Genomic DNA, 20691 nt, shown 5'->3' on the forward strand with positions numbered 1-20691 from the left:
TATTTGTTTAAAATTTTGATATTTGATTTAAATCAACTAATACAATGAACCCTTACGATCATAAAGATATCACAAAATGGTTTCTAACTTGTTCAGTTGCGGAGAAATAGGCAATTTTCAACAGGTCACTTTTTAAGGTTTTTTGTCAATAAAAGTGTCAATTATTATTCGATTTTCATGAAATTTTCACTGTGTGATACATAATGCCATTTACGATTTCATACAAGTAATTTAAGATTTTCATTATCACCGGAAGTAACGTCATTTTGGCAAAAACTGTATTTTTAGCCTTCAAAACAGATATTTTATTCAAATGAATCAGATTTGTAATGTTTTTAAAATTATGATATTTGATTCCAATCAACAAATAGAATGAACTCATTCGATCATACAGATACCTCAAAATGGTTTCTAACTTGTACGGTTGCAGAGAAATAGGCGATTTTCTACAAGTCATTTTTCAAGGTTTTTGGTCTATAAAGGTGGCAATTATTATAGGATTTACATAAAATTTTCACCATGTGATGATGCTATTTCTGATTTCATAAACCAATTTAACATTTTCATTATCACCGGAAGTAATGTAATTTTGACAGGATCACTGACATGTAGCAAATGAATTGATTGCTGGATTTGGTTGTTTCTGCGTCCATTTTATTTCATGTGTGCAATGCTTATGTGGAAACCTGTTTAACGGTTTCATTGGTACCGGAAGTGACATAAGTTCAAGGGTAACGTGGCACCGGTAAAACCCATCATTACTGCTTCGCAGTTCTAGTTATTATTATTTTTTTCCGCTGCAGCCTATTTCTCCATGATCGGAAAAAGATATCGATCTGGAACCAAATTTTCTATTGGGAAACCATGTGGTGGCTACTCCTTAAAAAAATTTTGAAACTTCTGCGCAGACTGGAAGTGGCCGAATTTTGTGCGGTGCATAAAAATTAAAAAACGGCCGTAGCTTCGTCAATTCTGTACCTATTTTCATACATATGACATTTTCAGAAACCCTGAGTCTTTTCTCGGACGATAGCAGTTGAAAATTTCGAAATTTCGAAACTTCGTCGCTGACTTCTAGCGTTCGAAAAATGAAAATTTTTGTTTAAAACACAATGTTTGTTATTTTTCAAAATTTTAAAATTTGACCTACATTTTTGGATACCTGAAATCCATCCGATACCAGAAATATAAGTTTCATTCCGAGTTATCGCCCTTTATTTTTCGATTTTTTTCGAATTTTCTGCCCATTTCCCAACCCTTATATTTTTGGGAAAGGATAAATCGATAGTTCTGAAATTCCTGGAACATAAAGCTATATAGTCAAACCGCTGCATAAAGCAATTTCAAAAACGATCCGGAAACCGGAAGTAGTCGAAATAATGATAGATATTTAAAAAAAAATGCAAAAAATAGGTGTTTTGGGGAAAAACTTGATTTCTCCGTCCAGTATCAATGGATTAAACGAATTAAACTTTCGTTGAGTGGCCCGAGGAATGGACTGTCGAATGATGCCCAATTTATACGGATACTGTTACCAAGCAGCAAAATATGACAAGCAGAAAATCAAGTATTTTCTGATTTGGAGCGTTTTTGGACGCCTGTATCTCGAAATCTTAACAGCAACTTTTTTTTTAACTTTCTCTATCGAGAGTCCAGTCGATAGTCTTGTGAATTATGCCATCTAATAAGACTTTGAAATGTCTGGAATACGATAAAAAAGGGACCGAAAATCGAAAAAAGTCGAAAAATCGTGAAATTTTGCAAAATACTCTATTACTTTATTATTTAAACAAATTTTTACAAAAAGATTACAGATTCGGATAGCTGACCTAATTAGGATTCTAACGATGTATAATATGTATTGAGTTATTGAAATTTAATTTTCGATATTTTGACATTTTTGCATTTTTGGCACCTTTGAACATAGGATTTCTCAGGGTCATTTTATCTGATCAGATAATGTAATATATCATTACAGAGCCCTGCCGCTATTTAATTTCCCAAACTGGTTATTAAAACTATTCCGACAATAATCTCCATACCGGAAGTATTCAAAAAATGAAAAAAAAAGGTTAAAAAATTGTCGCTCTTGCGAAAAGCTGGATTTCTCGGTCAGATATTACCGGACCAAAAGAAGTAAAGTGTCTTTGGATAGCCCCATTAATGTACTATTATATGGCATCTCAATGGTACGATTTCGATGGTTAGAAAATAAATTGTGGTACGCCGAAAATCTAGTATTTTCCGTCTATTTAGACGTCTTTTTCTCGAAAACGACAACTCCGATCTTTCTGAAACTTTTTTAACGCAGAGTCCTATCGGTAGTCTGTGGCGTGAATCCAAAAGGAAAAGGTTTGAAATAATATAAGGGGTCCAAAAATGGCCTCAATCTTTGAAAAAAGTTGAAAATCGTTAAATTATTGAAAATGTTCTTTTATTTATCTTTTTTACAAAAAACTACTGAATAGATGTTTCTGACACTTCTGTGACAGACAGTTAGGTATCTAAACAAATTGTTAAAACTATCTCGACAATGATCCAAAAACCGGAAGTAGTCGAAAAAATATCCGATATTTTTGAAAAAAAAACGTAAAAAGTAAAAGAAGTGGTGATTTTGTGAAAAAGTGATTACTATACCAGATTTCACCGAATCAAAACAACTAAAGTATCATTGTATATCCTGATGAATGGACGATTTTATGACATCTAAATGGTAAAAATTTGCTGGTTAGGCAATACATTATGGGACGCTGAAAATCTTGTATTTTCCTTTTTGGAGCCTATTCAGACGCTTTTATTTCGCAAACTACTCTTAATTCATTTCATAAACTTCTGTTACTTGGAGTCCTAGGGTGGTCTAACCTCAATATATACTCATGTCCAAAAGAAAGTATACGCTGTGCATTTCATACTGCATCAACCAAAGTCGTTTTTCCATTCTATGCGGTATTTGGGTACAATTTCAATTTGTTTCACCTTTTGTTGCTTAGAAATGTTGAGTTTGGATGCAAAAGACAAGCTCAGTAATGTTTTATCAATTGTTTTTAATCTAAACAAAACTTAGACATATTTTTAGTGTGTATACTTTCTTTTGGACATCAGTATAGTATAAATGTTCCAAAAAGGGCCCCAATCTTTGAAAAAAAAGTCGAAAAATCGTTATATTTGTATCTGTACTATAAGGGTATTAGGGAGGTAACTATCTCTAAGCACGGTGGAATCCGGCTACTAATTATTAGTCTCTATCATCCAGAAAAATATTCTACGAATATTAGTCTGGATCCGTTGTCAATATTTGAGAAAAATTGGCTAGATAATCCAGTTTTTTACATTATCCAAGGGAGGTAACTCCTCTTAAAACCAGACGTTTACGCCCACGAAATTAATTTAAGAATGTGATTTCAAAAAATCCATTTGATTGCATGCCAGTTCAATATCTAACACTGAATTTTTTTTGTAAAAGTTCTCTCTTCATGGGCCATATCTATGCTTTTAAAATTAATCCTAATTCGTCCTCACGATTCAGGTTTGTTTATATCAATGCAAGAATTATGGGATTTATTGCGGGAAGTGGTGCAACTCTTAGTTGACTTTGGCTAAATCGGCCGTGGTTTCGCCTATTCTTTACCTATTTTCAAACAAATGACATTTTCAGAAACCCTGATTCTTTTCCGAGACAATGGCTATCTCACATTTTTCAATTTCGAAAATTCGTCCAGGACTTCTGTCGTTCGAAAATTGAATAAACGTAGTTTACGAGAAATTTTTGTTATTTTTCAAAATTTTCAAATTTGACCTACATTTTTGGATACCTGAAGACCATCCAATTCCAGAAATATAAGTTTCATTCCGAGTTATCGCCTTTTAATTTTCGATATTTTTCGAATTTTGGGCCCATTTCCCAACTCTTATATTTTTTGAAAGGATTAATTGATGTTTCTGAAAGTCCTGAAACATAAAGTCATACGGTCATTCTGTTTTGTAAAGCAATTTCAACAACGATCCGTAAACCGGAAGTAGTCGAAATAATGTCGGGAATTTTGAAAAAAACGTAAAACATGAGTGCTTTTCAGAAAAACGCGATTTCTCCGTCCGATATCAACGGATATAACAAATTAAGGTATCGATGAGTGGCTCGGGGAATGGACTGTCGTATGATGCCCGATTTATACGGATACTATGAACAGGAAGCAAAATATGACATGCTGAAAATCAAGTATTTTCTGATTTGGAGCGTTTTTGGACGCCTGTATCTCGAAAACTGCTCAAAGGATTTCTCTTAAACTTTCCCTACCGAGAGTCCCTCCGGTAGTCTTGTGCATGAATCTATCCAATGAGACATTGAAATTTCTGGAATAGGTAAAATAACGTACTGAAAATCGAAAAAAGTTGAAAAATCGTGAAATTTTGGAAAATGCTCTATTACTTTATTATTTAAACAAATTTTTACAAAAAAGTTACACATTCAGATAGCTGACTTAATTACGATTCTAACGATGTTTAATATGTATTGAAATATTTAAATTTAATTTTCGATATATTGACATTTTTGAATTTTTGGCACTTTTGAACATAGGATTTCTCAGGGCCATTTTATCTGATCAGATAATGTAGTATATCATTACATAGCCCTGTGGCTATTTGATAAGCCAATCCGGTTATTAAAACTATCCCGACAATAATCTACATACCGGACGTATTCAAAAAAATGAAGAAAAAAGGTTTAAAAAAATAGCGCTCTTGCGAAAATCTTGATTTGATTTCTCCATCAGATGTTAGCGGACCAAAAGAACTAAAGTATCGCTGGATAGCCCCATTAATGGACTATCATATGACATCTGAATGATACGATTTAGATGGCTAGAAAATAAATTATGGTACGCCGAAAATCTAGTATTTTCCGTTTTGGAGCATTTTAAGACGCCATTTTCTCGAAAACGAAAACTACAATTTTTCTTAAACTTTTTTTACTCAGAGTCCTATCGGTGGACTATGCCGTGAGTCCAAAAATAAAAGCATTGAAATAATATAAGTGGTCCAAAAAGAACCTCAATCTTGGAAAAAGTTGAAAAATCCTTAAATTACTGAAAATGCTCTTCTATTTTTCTTTCTATGGAAAACAGCTGAATGGATCTTTCTGAAACTTCTTGTACAGAAGGTTAGGTAACCAAACAACTTGTTAAAATTATCCCGACAATGATCCAAAAACGGGAAGTAGTCGAAAAGATATCCGATATTTTGAGAAAAAAAACCATAAAAAGTAAAAAAATGGTGATCTTGCGAAAAAAATGATTACTACGTAAGATTTCAAAACAACTAAAGTGCCATTGGATAGCCCGAACAATGGACGATCGTATGACATCTAAATGGTAAAAATGCGCTGGTTAGGCAATATATAAAGGGATGCTGAAAATATAGTATTTTCATTTTTGGGGGCTATCCCGACAAGGGTCCTCAAACCGGAAGTAGTCGAAAAAATATTCCATATTTAAAAAAAAAAACCCAGTAAACATCGGTGCTCTTGCAAATATCGTGATTTCACCGTCGGGTGTGACCGCATCAAAACATCTAAAGTATCGTTCGGTAGCTCGATGAATGGGCTTTTGTATGACAAACTTCCTGTCTGCTTCCCGAAAGCCGGTTCAGTGCTGCTTGCAGGTCTAGTTATTATTTTTTTATTATTGGGGGAAGCTAGATCTCAGCAACTGTGAGAGATAGAGGTTTGAAATTTGATTTTCTGTCGGAAAAGTGGTGTGCAGCTACTGCTAAAAGCTATTTCGAAATTTGTGCGCATAGCGGAAATGCGTCAAATCTTTAACGTGCACGAAAATTGAAAACCGGCCATTATTCTCTTAATTCTCAATGGATTCTTCAGATATTTACATTTTTGGATAGCTGGAGACATTTCTGAGCAGATAGCAAAACTGTGAAAATTAGAAACTTTGTCGCTCTCATTTTTTTTGGTGAAAAATGGAAAATTTTCTAAATTTTCTAAAAATTTTATTTTTGGGAATTTTGAAATTTCAGTTATATTTTTGGATAGCTGACATCTATCCGATTCCAACACTATAAGTTTTGTTCTGAAATGTTAACCTTGATTTTTCACTTTTTTTCGCATTTTGGTCAAATCGTAGAGTTCTTATTTTTTAAAACGGCTCCAACGATTTTTCTGAAACTTCAGGAATATGAAGTCGAAGGACCAAACCAGTCCATGAACTATATATGAAAATCCTCTAATCTCCGGAAGTGGTCAAGAAAGGTATCCAAAGTTTGACAAAATTCTGAAAAATGGGTGCCTGTGCGGAAAATGCGATGTATCAATTGTGTTTTTGCCGATTAGTTAAAGTTTTATATCGTGTACTAGCCAATGGAATTGTCTATCAGATGGTACTAAAGCGACAAGTTTCTATCAAATAATAAAAAAGTTATGTGACTTTTAAAAGTAAGGTATTTTGCGATTTCGAGCAAATTTAGACGCATGTTTCTCGCAAACGCCCCAAACGATTTTTTTAAAACTTTCTCAATCGAGAGACTAATGGGTTGGCTATTTTGTGAAACTACTGTATTAATTTTTGAAATGTCAGGGGTAGCAGAAAAAAGAGATCGAAAATCGAAAACGTCGTTTTTTTACGATTTGGAGCATTTTTAGAGGCCTATTTCTCGAAAAGTCAACTTAATTCTTTTTTGGAACTTCTTCTACAGAGAGGCCTATCGGTAGAGTTATACATAAAACGATTGTACAACAGTCCCAAATATCAGGAGTAGGAGAACAGAGGCATCGAATATTGAAAACGGCAGCTGTCATTGTTAAGTGAAACATAGGGTGGATACAATCTGTACGTTTTGTCAACGTATAGAGCCTGTTCAAGAGTGCTTTTATCAGTGATGATATTTGAACTGAAATTATTTCAACTATGAGTGTTTTCTTATATCCAAAATATGGGTTTAGTGACCCTGTAGCAGAAATAGTTGACTGCAGTGTGTAATAATTAGTCTTTGAATTAATATTGTTGTTTCTTTGTCAAGATTATCTTATAACCGTAATCATCTAGACAGAAATGGACGGCTAGCGTTGTTTATAAGCAAATCCAATTTGTTAAATGTATGCAGTAGTATCGTACAGAAGTATCGAATATTACACCTCTGGAAAAAGGCATGACGTTGTTTGAGCATGACTCTTCCTGAAATTATTATTAAATTTTTATATGTTAGTGACGTCAAATCTTTTACGTGCACGAAATCAGAAAATTGGCGATATTTCATTAAATATTCAATCAATTTTTTAACCAGTTATATATTTGAGTAGCTGACATGAACGCGATTCCGAAGTCCCGTGTACAAATTGGTGTGACCGTAAAAGATCCCTTGGCAGTTGGAATTCTATATAAGAGTAGACTAGCGCCGCTGTACGAGCATGTTTAGAGGTCTTTTTCTCAAAAAGGCAATCTAATATTTTTTGGGGGAACCCCTTCTATAGAGAGCCTAATTGATATATATGTGAATGAAAAGAGAGAGAGAGAAATGGGGTTTAACGTCCACTCAACACAAACTAGGTCATTTCGGGACTAACATATGGTTTAATTTTTTTTTATTTCAATAATTCGCTTGCGCGTAGGGGTCTTTAGCAGTGGGAGGAAACCGGAGGACCCGGAGAAAACCCACATTGTTGGACAGGCGACCCTACTCCTTGTCAGGTACAAGCGGGGAATCGAAACCCCGCCAGTTGACTCAATGAAAGAACGTATGACACAGCGCACGCTGAAACAGAAAGAAGCTTTAAAGGAGCTTCTGTGCCATCGGAAGATCACCGAGTTCATCGCTGACCTTCGACCGCAGTCCCAAAGGCTAGCCTACCGTGCAACTTCCAGCCAGCATAATGTAATTATATAAGAGACATTTATTCCTACTGGCGATTTACAAATATTACATGAAGAAATTCAAATCATAAGAACATAAACACGACTAATACACAGTATCATATTGATTATAAAAGTACAATGTATATATTGGTTATACTATATATGTCACAAAACAACAATCATTAGATAACAATAATTATTTACTAATTATATAAATCATTTTAAGAGGTAGGAGTTATCCGTTGTTTAATTTAACAGTTATATAATTACCCTGGTTAGAAAGGTACGAACACCTACGACACCTACGATATTTCTGAAACGTCGAGACTATGAAGTCGACAGACCAAACCAGTCCATGAAATATACTATTCAAAAAAAGTAGGGGATATTTGATTTTTAAGTGTTATTAAAGTCACCTAATGAAACTGACGAAGAAACAAATGACAAAATGAAATGAAGTTCACATTCATCGATTTATTCCAAATGATCGTTAGACTAAGTAAGGCACAGACTGACCATTATAAGGGTAAAATAATACCCGGGGTCAAACAGCAAAGTTACCACAACATCACAACCAAGTCAGTAACGGGTAAATCCTCCTCTGTTTGCCAAACAAGCATTGATCCGACGTGGCATACTCCTAATGAGACGTCTAAGGTCATTTTGGTCCAGATTGTCCCATTCCTGTTGCAACGCAGCAGCAAGTTCTTGGACATTGGCAGGACGTTGTTGACGTTGACGTAACCTCTGTCCAAGCATGTCCCAGACATGCTCGATGGGGGAGAGGTTGGGACTCAGTGCTGGCCAAGGTAATGTGGTGATGTTCTGTTGTTGGAGGTAACCTGTAACGATCCTGGCCCTGTGACATCTTGCGTTGTCATCCTGGAAGATGAAACGGCGGCCATGACGTCGTGCGAACGGCACAAAATGGACTGCCAAGATGTTGTCCCGGTAGTACTTGCCTGTAACACGCCCTGCAACAACATGTAAAGCCGTTCTTCCAGCAACAGTGATGCCTCCCCACACCATAACAGAACCACCCCCAAATCGATCATGTCTGATGACGTTAACGTCTTGGAAGCGCTCGTTTCGACGACGCCACACCCTCCTACGTCTGTCCAAAAAATCAACAGTGAACCTTGACTCATCTGAAAACATCACATTGCTCCAGCGTCGATTATCCCAGTGTTGACGATCCCTACACCAACGACGTCTTGCCTGAATGTGATGATCTCTCAAACAAGGGATCACGTGAGGACGTCGGGCGCGAAGGGGACCCCTATGCAGTCGATTCCGAATCGTCTGGCCACTCACTCTCACACCAGTGTCTGTTTGAAGACGAGCGCTGATCTGATTTGCTGTGATGACACGATTTCTCAAGGCCAAGGTACGGATAAATCGATCCTGGGCTTGAGTTGTCGCCCTTGGTCGACCTGAGCGTGGTCTGTCCTGTACAGATTGTGTATCACGGTATCTGGACCATAGCCTGCTTATGACAGACTGAGAAACATTCATCGTCCGCGCCACAACCGCCTGTGTTGTGCCGATCTGTAGCATGCCAAGGGCACGTAACCTTTCATTTTGGGTAAGCCGACGCATATCAAAATTTGTTTTCTGGTCAATAAAACAATTAAACTGATGTTTCCACCCTGGAATTCAATGCCACAATGACTGTAACATTCAAAGTTAGAGTCGTGCAAATCTTGGGTTGGACCCCCATGATGATCCCAAGCATCACCTGCATTCCATGCGGTAGCTATTGGTGCGTTTGGGCGTCACATGTAACTGGAAATGTTTCTTCTGTTAGGTTCTATAGTGACTTTTTTCGTAGTCATTTGCATATTTTAGTATTATGCCCCCAAAATCAAATATCCCCTACTTTTTTTGAATAGTATATAAATGAAAATCCTCTAATCACCGGAAGTGGTCAAGAAAGGTATTCAAAATTTGACAAAATTCTGAAAAATGGGTGCCTGTGCGCCAAATGCGATGTATCAATTGGTTGTTTACCGAGTACTTAAAGTATTATGTCGTATGATAGCCATGTGAATTATCTACGAGATGGTGCTATAGCAACAAGATTTTATTGCCAACTAAAAGATTTATGGGACTTTGAAAAGTAAGGTTATTTACGATTTCGATCAAGTTTAAACCCATGTTTCTCGGAAAAGCCGCCAATGATTTTTTTCAAACTTGCTCAATCGAGATTCTACTGGGTAGTGTATTGTGTGAAACCCTTGTACAATTTTTTTAATTGTCATGGGTAGCCGAAAAAAGATTTCGAAAATTGAAAACAGAGTATTTTTACGGGTTGGAGCATGTTTAGGGGTCAATATCTGAGTTATGCTAGAGTGTGGGTTTTTTGGGGGGTGAGGGAGTGGTGGGGATAGTCTTTTGTCATATATCTGGCGATCGTGTGACGCCTTGGCGATAGTGAAAGCTTTCATCATTGCGCGCAATTCTAGTTAGGCTTTCACCTTCGGTGAAACACTATTGTTTTTACTAGGGATTATTATTAGGCTTTCACCTTCGGTTATTACTAAGATTAATATTATTATTTCTTTTTTTCCGTTTTGCCTATTTCTCAGCAACTATAAGAGATAAAAGTCTGAAGTTTGATTTTCTCTCGTGAAAGTGGGTGGTAGTTAGTGCTTAAACGTAAAACTAAATTTCTGCGCATCTAAATGGTAAAAATTCGCGGGTTAGGCAATATATAATGGAACGCTGAAAATCTATTATTTTCTTTTTTTGAGCCTATTCAGACGCTTTTATTTCGAAAACTTCTCTTATTTCCTTTCTTAAACTTATGTTACTTAGAGTCCTAACGGTGGGCTATGGTGTGAATCCAAATTTAAAAGCCTCAATATAGTATAAATGGTCCAAAAGGGCCACAATCTTTGAAAAAAGTCGAAAAATCGTTATATCTGTAAATCTGCTTCTAATGGTATAAGGGAGGTAAAACTGTCCAATGGATCTTTCTGAAACTTCTGGTACAGGAAGTTAAGTTTCCATACCACTTGTTAAATCTATCTCGATAATGATCCGTAAACAGGAAGTAGTGAAAAAAATATTCGATATTTAAAAATAAAATCGGTGCTATTGCAACAATCGGGATTTCACGGTCGGGTGTGACCAGATCAAAACATTTAAAGTATCGTTTGGTAGCTCGATAAATGGGCTATTGTATGACACACTTCCTGTCTGATTCCTGAAAGCCGGTTCAGTGCTGCTTGCAGGTCTAGTTATTATTATTTTTTTCCGCGGGAGCCTATTTCTCCATGATCGAAAACAGATATCGATCTGGAACCAAATTTTCTATTGGGAAACCATGTAGTGGCTACTTGATAAAACAATTTTGAAACTTCTGCGCATACCGGAAGTATGATGCCCAATTTATACGGATACTATGACCAAGCAGCAAAATAAGACAAGCTGAAAATCAAGTATTTTCTGATTTGGAGCGTTTTTGGACGCCTTTATCTCAAAAACTTAACCTACATTTTTTGTTTTAACTTTCTCTATCGAGAGTCCTTTCGGTAGTCTTGTGCATGAAAACATCCAATATGTCTTTGAAATGTCTGGAATAGGATAAAAAAAAGGGACTGAAAATCGAAAAAAAGTCGAAAAATCGTGAAATTTTGGAAAATGCTATATTATTTTATTATTTAATCAGATTTTTACGAAAAGGTTACACATTCAGATAGCTGACCTAATTACGATTCTAACGATGTATAATATGTATTGAGTTATTGAAATTTAATTTTCGATATTTTGACATTTTTGAATTTTTGGCACTTTTGAACATAGGATTTCTCAGAGCCATTTTATCTGTTCAGATAATGTAATATATCATTACAGAGCCCTGTGGCTATCTAATTGCCCAAATTGGTTATTAAAACTATCCCGGACGTATTCAAAAAATGAAGAAAAAGGTTAAAAAAAATTAGCGCTCGTGCGAAAAACTTGATTTCTCCATCTCCATCAGATCTTAGCGGACCAAAAGAACTAAAGTGTCGCTGGATAGCCCTATTAATGGACTATCATATGCACAACTTATACGGATACTATGACCGAGCAGCAAAATTTTCTGATTTGGAGCATTTTTGGACGCCTGTATCTCGAAAACTACTCAAAGGATTTTTCTTAAACTTTCCCTATCGAGAGTCCCTCCGGTAGTCTTGTGCATGAATCCATCCAATAAGACATTGAAATGTCTGGAATAGGTAAAATAACGTACTGAAAATCGAAAAAAGTTGAAAAATCGTGAAATTTTGGAAAATGCTCTATTACTTTATTACTTAAACAAATTTTTACAAAAACGTTAAACATTCAGATAGCTGACTTAATTACGATTCTAACGATGTATAATATGTATTGAAATATTTAAATTTAATTTTCGATATATTGACATTTTTGCATTTTTGGCATTATTGAACATAGGATTTTCCAGGGACATTTTATCTGATCAGACATTGTAATATATCATTACACAGCCCTGTGGCGATTTGATAAGCCAATCCGGTTATTAAAACTATCCCGACAATAATCTCCATACCGGAAGTATTCAAAAAATGAAGAAAAAAGGTTTAAAAAAATAGCGCTCGTGCGAAAAACTTGATTTCTCCATCAGATCTTAGCGGACCAAAAGAACTAAAGTATCGCTGGATAGCCATATTAATGGACTATAATATGTCATCTGAATGATACGATTTAGATGGCTAGAAAATAAATTATGGTACGCCGAAAATCTAGTATTTTCCGTTTTGGAGCATTTTGAGAGGCCTTTTTCTCAAACTACGTTTTTTCTTAAACTTTTTTTACTCAGAGTCCTATGGGTGGACTGTGGCGTGAGTCCAAAAATAAAAGCATTGAAATAACATATGTTGTCCAAAAAGAGCCCCAATCTTGGAAAAAAGTTGAAAAATCCTCAAATTACTGAAAATGCTCTTCTATTATTCTTTTTTTGAAAACAGATGATCGAAAACAGATATCGATCTGGAACCAAATTTTCTATTAAGAAACCATGTGGTGGCTACTTGATAAAACAATTTTGAAACTTCTGCGCATACCGGAAGTAACCGAATTTTGTACTTTTTTCCGGAATTGAAAATCGGCCGTAGTTTCGTCAATTCTTTACCTATTTTCAAACAAATGACATTTTCGGAAACCCCGAATCTTTTCTGAGATAATGGCTATCTCACATTTTTCAATTTCGAACATTCATCTATGGCTTTTGTCGTTCGAATTTTGAAAATACGTTGTTTACGAGACAATTTTTGTTATTTTTCAAAATTTTCAAATTTGACCTACATTTTGGGATACCTGAAGTATATCCGACTCCAATAATATAAGTTTCATTCAGAGTTATCGCCTTTTATTTTTCGAATTTTCTGCCCATTTTATAACACTTATATTTTTTTGAAAGCCTCAATTGTTGTTTCTGAAACTACTGGAACATAAAGCTATATAGTCAGACCGCTTGGTAAAGCAATTTCAACAACGATCCGGAAACCGGAAGTAGTCGAAATAATGATAGATATTTCGAAAAAACGCAAAAATGGATGTTTTGGGGAAAAACTTGATTTCTTCGTCCAATATAAATGGATTAAACGAATTAAGCTTTCAATGAGTGGCCCGAGGAATGGACTGTCGTAGTATGCCCAATTTATACGGATACTATGACCAAGCAGCAAAATATGACAAGCTGAAAATCAAGTATTTTCTGATTTTATCTCAAAAACTTAACCTACATTTTTTTTTTTTAACTTTCTCTATCGAGAGTCCTTTCGGTATTCTTGTGCATGAAAACATCCAATAAGTCTCTGAAATGTCTGGAATAGCATAAAAAAAGGGACTGGAAATCGAAAAAAGTCGAAAAATCGTGAAATTTTAGAAAATACTATATTATTTTATTATTTAATCAGATTGTTACGAAAAGGTTACACATTCAGATAGCTGACCTAATTACGATTCTAACGATGTATAATATGTATTGAGTTATTGAAATTTAATTTTCAATATTTTGACATTTTTGAATTTTTGGCACTTTTGAACATAGGATTTCTCAGGGCCATTTTATCTGATCAGATAATGTAATATATCATTACAGAGCCCTGTGGCTATCTAATTGCCCAAATTGGTTATTAAAACTATCCCGACAATAATCTCCATATCGGACGTATTCAAAAAATGAAGAAAAGGGTTAAAAAAAATTAGAGCTCGTGCGAAAAACTAGATTTCCCCATCAGATCTTAGCGGACCAAAAGAACTAAAGTGTCGCTGGATAGCCCCATTAATGGACTTTCATATGACATCTGAATGATACGATTTAGATGGCTAGAAAATAAATTATGGTACGCCGAAAATCTAGAATTTTCCGTTTTGGAGCATTTTGAGAGGCCTTTTACTCAGAGTCCTATGGGTGGGCTATGACATGAGTCCAAAAATAAAAGCATTGAAATAACATAAGTTATCCAAAAAGAGCCTCAATCTTGGAAAAAAGTTGAAAAATCCTTAGATTACTGAAAATGATCTTCTAATTTTCTTTCTTTTGAAAACAGCTGAATGGATTATTCTGAAACTGCTTTTTTATTGCCCAACAGTAAGTTTTTTGACTATTTGGTATCAAAATAGCCATGATTGGGGGTATCTGTTGGCTGAGTGTGAATTTTGGCGTGTAAATGTGTAACATTTTGTTCACAGTTATGTCAAAACATGGTTAGGTCTAAATATTAAGGCCAACTCAACTGCAGATTTGGTCTAAAGTCACGAGATGTAAACAGGGCTGACCCTAACCCTAACCCAAGACCCAGTCCTTACCCTAACCCTAACCCACAATCTTGTCAACAAGCATGTAGCCTAGGCCTAAACCATGATCTAGTCCCGACCCTAGCCCAAACCCACAATTGTGTCAAAAAATCATGTGCCCTAACCCTATTTACATGTTGTGACCTTGAACCAAGTCTGCAGTTGGCCTTAATATTTAGACCTAACATGTTTTGACATCATACAATGAAATGTTAACATGCACACTCCAAAATTCACACCTGTGTGACTTTTGACCAAACCTGCAGTTGGCCTTAATATTTAAACCAAACCTAAAACATGGTGTCTACCTTTGAGATTGGCTTAGACTTATGTGACACTCAAGGTTTACTTATTTACTGACTGTTAACTGGTTTCTTGTTGGAGGGCCACTGAAGGGATGTTCGCTAGAAATAAAAAGGCATATTATTTCTATTTCCAGTTGAAACCGCGAGGAGGTCTCCCTTCTTATTCAACCACATATTTTTTTTTATTATTATTATTATTTTCTTTTTATTTATTGCATATTTATTTCCATCTTTCTATCATTTCAAGTGTCAGGTTACTGTGCAAGAGTGGAATGATTGACCTCAACACAAGTATTAAGGCAAAAGGTGGGTATATGACAATGGCTTGCATTTGTCTGTCTTGCTTATTTACTATAGCTGTGATCCTGTAAAGTGTCGTCTGCTGTTGATGGCTGGTCTAAATGGCCCTTTTTGTAGCCGGATTCAACTGCACAGTAATTCTTGTACTTGCGGAATTCATGAAGCTTTCGTCCACGCAGCAGAAGTGTTCGTCTTTGCACTTCGGGTCTGGATTGGTATTCTCTGTGGTACAGACTTTCTCTTTCTATTTGCCGCATTGTCTTTGGAGAAAGGGGGGTCCCAAGGAGTTTAGCTTTCTGCTCAGTGGCACTCTTTATTCCATCATTGCTTCTCAATATTGTTGAGGAAAGTCGACCCATCGCATTTCTTCCGTAATTTACATTCTTTGGAAGTGAAACACTCACCGAGCGGTTGATTGCCTCACATTTCTGTGTGTTTGTTTGGAATTTGGTTTTTTCTAGAGCTGCTTCACTTATTCGGATTTTTAAAATTTCACTTAGATTTGATTTGTCATTTTCATTCATTTTCAGGGAATCAACTTTATTTGAGGCCAGATACATGGAACGGTTCCACCAGTTATTTGTTATCTCACCCCGGCACACAACAGAATGAGAGCGGCACTTTGAGCAGTCACCATCGTAACACATGATAGTGGACTCTAGGACTTTTGGTAGGCGTTTTCTCATCTCCTCAGTATTACCACAGTGATTTTCAAACAATGTAGTCATGATTAGACTGCATCTAGCTTTTTGTCCCCCGCCTTTCGAAGAAAGCAGGGGACTATTAAAATGGGTTCGTCCGTCTGTCTGTCCGTCTGTCTGTCCGTCACACTTTTTGGGACACAATAACTCTCTTCCTAATTGAGCTAGAATGTTCAAACTTGGTGTATGTGTTTATTAGGTCAATGCCTTGATGGAGTTCGAAGATGAGCATTTTCTGCTTAGGGTAAGCAGAGATAAGCAATTTGATTGGTTGATACTTTGGGGCACGATAACTCTCTTCCTAATTGAGCTAGAATGTTCAAACTTGGTGTATGTGTTGATTAGGTCAATGCCTTGATGGAGTTCGAAGATGAGCATTTTCCGCTTAGGGTAAGCAGAGATAAGCAATTTGATTGGTTGATGCTTTGGGACACGATAACTTTAGTTGTCCCCCGCCTTTTGAAGAAAGCAGGGGACTATTAAAATGGGTTCGTCCGTCTGTCTGTCTGTCCGCCTGCCTGTCCGTCCGTCTGTCTGTCCGTCACACTTTTTGGGACACAATAACTCTCCTTCTAATTGACCTAGAATGTTCAAACTTGGTGTGGGTGTATATTAGGTCAATGCTTTGATGGAGTTCGAAGATGAGCATTTTCTGCTTAGTGTAAGCAGAGATAAGCAATTTGATTGGTTGATGCTTTGGGACACGATAACTTTAGTTCTAATTAAGTGAGAGTGATGAAACTTGGTGTATAGTTTTATTACATCAGTACCTTGACTAAGTTCGTGATGAGCATTTTCTGCTCAGGGTAAGCAGAGCGATAAGCAATTTGATTGGCCGAGACTTCGGAACACAATAACTCTCCTTCTAATTGAGCTAAAATGTTCACACTGCTTCTAATTGAGGTAGAATGTTTAAACTTGATGTAGATGTTCGTCTTGACTGAGTTCAATGATTAACATATCGATCTCAAGCTAAGCAGAGATAAGCAATTTCCTTGGTCGATGCTTTGGGACAATATAACTTTGATTCTGTCTGATAGAGAGTGATGAAATTTAGTGTATAGTTGATAAACAGTTTGATTGCTCGATACTTTTGAAAAAAATAGATGTGCGATTAATTAATATGTGGCATCTATTTATTTGCGGATTTCGGCGGGGGACATCAGCCTCACTGTTGGCTTGTTCATCTTGGCTCAGTATTATCTTGATCTTGCCCTTATCCAGTCTGGTTTTACCAGGAAACATCTCGTCACTGAATTTTGCATTATTGCCGTGTCTAAATTGAGTGGCAGCCAGGTGCGAAGGGTCAGCTAGTCGCTCCACACTCCACATCGGATGCAAAGTTTTTAAACTATCTTCAATTCCAGCAGCTGATCGTCCATCTCCATCTGTTGTGGCATATTTGATGAGGACGTTTTGGAGAGCTAGTTCTGTGCCAATGCTTTTCCCCATATCATACTCAGATAATGGTGCGTGGACTGGTAAATTTGCAGTACAGCCTTCATGTCCCCCAGGGCAGTTGACCGTAAAACCTTTTCCCTTAAGCCAGGCACCTTGCCAGCACAGTTTATTTTGCATCACAGCACTCAGGATATATTTGTGCTTTGTGTTTGTCTCGCATGCAATTCCAATGGCTTGCAAGGCTGCTTGCCCTGGCTTTTTACTGTGGCTTATGGTTATGCCGTTGTAACGCCCATCCACTGCAACATTTATTATATTTGGGTTTACTGACCCTCCCTTCTGATTAAAAGATTTAACTGCTTCTATTTTTTCCCTCATGTTAATAGTGTTCAACCTTGTCATTTTAGCACTAACTTGGTTAGAAAGAGTCTGCATGCCACTCAGAGAGGGCGGTGGAATATCCAAATCCGTCAACAGCAGCTGAGCTCTGGTGTTTCCAACCGGCATGTCTAACAGTCCAGATTGTAGGGTCAGATTGATAGCGGCTGCCTTTCTACCTGGTTTCCCAGTTGGAATCTCTTTATACAACTTGTAGACAGGTGAGATAAATGTACATTTTGTACACTTTACAGAGTACATCCAGCCCGCTCCCCACTTCTGCTCACTAACAGGCTGGAAATTTGGTACTGCACAGGCCTTTCTTCTCCCCTGGGCATGTAACCGAATGACAGAATTCCACATTTCGACCATTTTCTGGATGTCTATAATCCTGTTTCCCTGGATAGTATTCACCTCAGAATTCTCAGTCTCATCCAAATTTAACATTTCAGGTCTACATCTCAAAACCCGATGACTTCCCGGAGTGGCTTTAGTAGAAAGATGATGCATATTAATTTCATCCCTGATCTCTGTGACACCTGTGGAAGTTGAGGGCAAATCATAATCAGTTTGAGTTCCAGCCGAGGACCCCTGTAAACGTTGCTGTTTAGTGTTGACTTCATGTCCGAGCTTGAAAAAGACAGCCTTGCGTTTATTATGGCCTCTCATATTGGAAGATAACATAAATGGCTTGTATGTTGACTGTTGTGCATATCTCTGGGTCAGGAAAGTTGTAGGTACCATCAACATTGTAAATCATTTGACAGACCAGAATAAAGAGTGAGAACTATGATTGGTCAGCCATGTATCAGATTCCATAATAGGGGGTGGGGATCATAAAACTGTTGTAGTGTTACATAAGCAGATTATCTGAACTTAATTGTCCTATGTAAATACAGCTATATAGGAGACATTTCAAAATTTATAGGCACTGCATGTTTCAACATCTTAGATTTGACCACAATTTGGCACTTGAAACTGCGTTAAGAGAGAAAAACTAAGATCTTTTCAACGAAAATGTTAAAAAAATCTAATATTACATGATAATATCTTGTTTTAAAGGATTTTCTTGATTGATTTATATTGAATTTTTGTTATCTTTTTACAGAATGCATTTATGTTCAAAAATAAAAATGTTCTGTTTAATTCAAAATTCATGTGCTTTTAAATTTCTGTCTGAAATTCCGCAGTTTTCTGATTATTATAGTGTTTGCAGAATGCCGCACAGCTCATCTGAAAATACATAGATTTTCATTATCTTTGGCCAGGGAATTACATATATATTCTTTAAGTGGCATTTAGCGATCAGGGAACAAATTAACAGAACACAGTTTTTATGGGATACAATCACTAGTTTATTCTAAAAGCACGACGTTTCGACAAGTATCCTCTTATCGTTACCTGTGCTTTATCAACTTCCCACTATCCATACATGCTACCCTTTTGAAGGGCTTCATAACTGTTAATAACCCTCTAATCATGCAGTATCAGTGCTTATTAGTAGCTAATTACCTTGTTATGTTTGTTGTTATTGTTAAATATCCTTTACACCTTGATTATTTCTATTACTGTTATTCTTAATCCATGCAGATGGTTTCTTATTAATTTCATATATATTGTCCACAAGTTTACTAAATTGTCGGGGGGTTGGGATGGCCTAGTGGTCTAGCGTGTCACGCTTCGACCTCTAGTTGGCCGGTCACCTCTGGCTTGCGGCTGTGGTTTCGATCCCAGGTGTGAGCGTATGTGGCTTGGAGATAGGGGCGCCTTCTCAACCTCGTGGGTTTACTCCGGGTACTCCGGTTTCCTCCCACAGCAAAGACCCCTGCGCGTGCGCTAAGATCATTAAAATGAACTTGTCTGCGATATCACCTTCGGTGGAAGCGGACGTTAAACGCTAAGAACAACAAACTAAATTGTCATTTGTGCTTGATAACGATTAGAGGATACTTGTCGAAACGTCATGCTTTTAGAATAAACTAGTGATTGTATCCCATAAAAACTGTGTTCTGTTAATTACATATATGTTTGTTTATTAGATAACAACAGATTTGTTTAAACTGCAGAAACATGTGAGGTATATAGGACTAAGACTAGTAATAATTTCCCCTTATTTCATGTAGTGCGAGTTATAAATAGACAATTTTTCCCTTAATTTTTTTCTCCCCTCTTCCTGCATTTTTTGGTTGACTTTTTGGTCTAGAATTGGAGAAAAGGGATCAAATTTGCAATTTCATAGCAGTTTTGGGTAATACTGATGATATTACAGCGGAGAGATAGGGGGTGTAAAGTGTCTTTCTGCAGAGCAATCATTGTGTCGGAAGTGCGATTTTCACCCCAGTCAACCTCAAATCTGCGTAGCAAAAAATCTAAATGGTCAACCCCCTACAAAATTATGATGAGGAGATTGCCAAATGTTGTCCCCATTGTGCCTATAAAGATTGGAACCAACGGAATGTTGAGCAAAAAGCTACAGCCTGGGATGTTACAGCCATTTAACATTGAAGTCAATGGGCAAATAATTGCTAGTCTGAGTCCATATAAATTGAAACAAGTGAACAATTACCTCCCTTTGATAGTATCATCTTGAACTCTGAAACAGACATCAAGTTTATCTTTATTACAGAATTTTTCATTACAGATCAACTATATTTATTACTGAAATTGTAATGGTATGTAATATATTCCATATTGTAATTTTATTATATTTATAATAAAAATTGTAATGCTATGTAATAAATATGTACAGTTATGTTGTACTACACTTTCTTTAGCATACAATGTGAAAGTATATTATATACTGTCAACTAAATTTATAATAGATATAATTGGAATTAATTGTAAGGGGATGTTTGGAGTTTGTTTTATTTATGCCTCATAAATTGTTCTATAGTTCATTATTTTATTTTTTATTTATTAAAACATTTGTAGATATCTTAT

At 36.3% G+C, this 20691-nt stretch overlaps 1 long non-coding RNA gene across 3 annotated transcripts; it reads left to right on the forward strand.

Moving 5' to 3' along the window:
• Positions 1-14371: 14371 nt before the first annotated feature.
• Positions 14372-20429, forward strand: LOC126818850 (uncharacterized). 3 transcript variants are annotated; one of them, XR_007679366.2, is made up of 5 exons: positions 14372-14460; positions 15219-15277; positions 15802-15941; positions 17781-17972; positions 18204-20429. It is a non-coding gene; the product is annotated as an uncharacterized LOC126818850 (long non-coding RNA). The 3 variants fall into 3 exon arrangements; XR_007679365.2 differs by lacking the exon at positions 14372-14460 and adding an exon at positions 14970-15009; XR_008787853.1 differs by lacking the exon at positions 14372-14460 and having other exon boundaries at positions 15042-15277.
• Positions 20430-20691: the final 262 nt, after the last annotated feature.

The sequence above is a fragment of the Patella vulgata genome, chromosome 4, assembly GCF_932274485.2.
Source record: "Patella vulgata chromosome 4, xgPatVulg1.2, whole genome shotgun sequence".
Taxonomy (NCBI): domain Eukaryota; kingdom Metazoa; phylum Mollusca; class Gastropoda; family Patellidae; genus Patella; species Patella vulgata.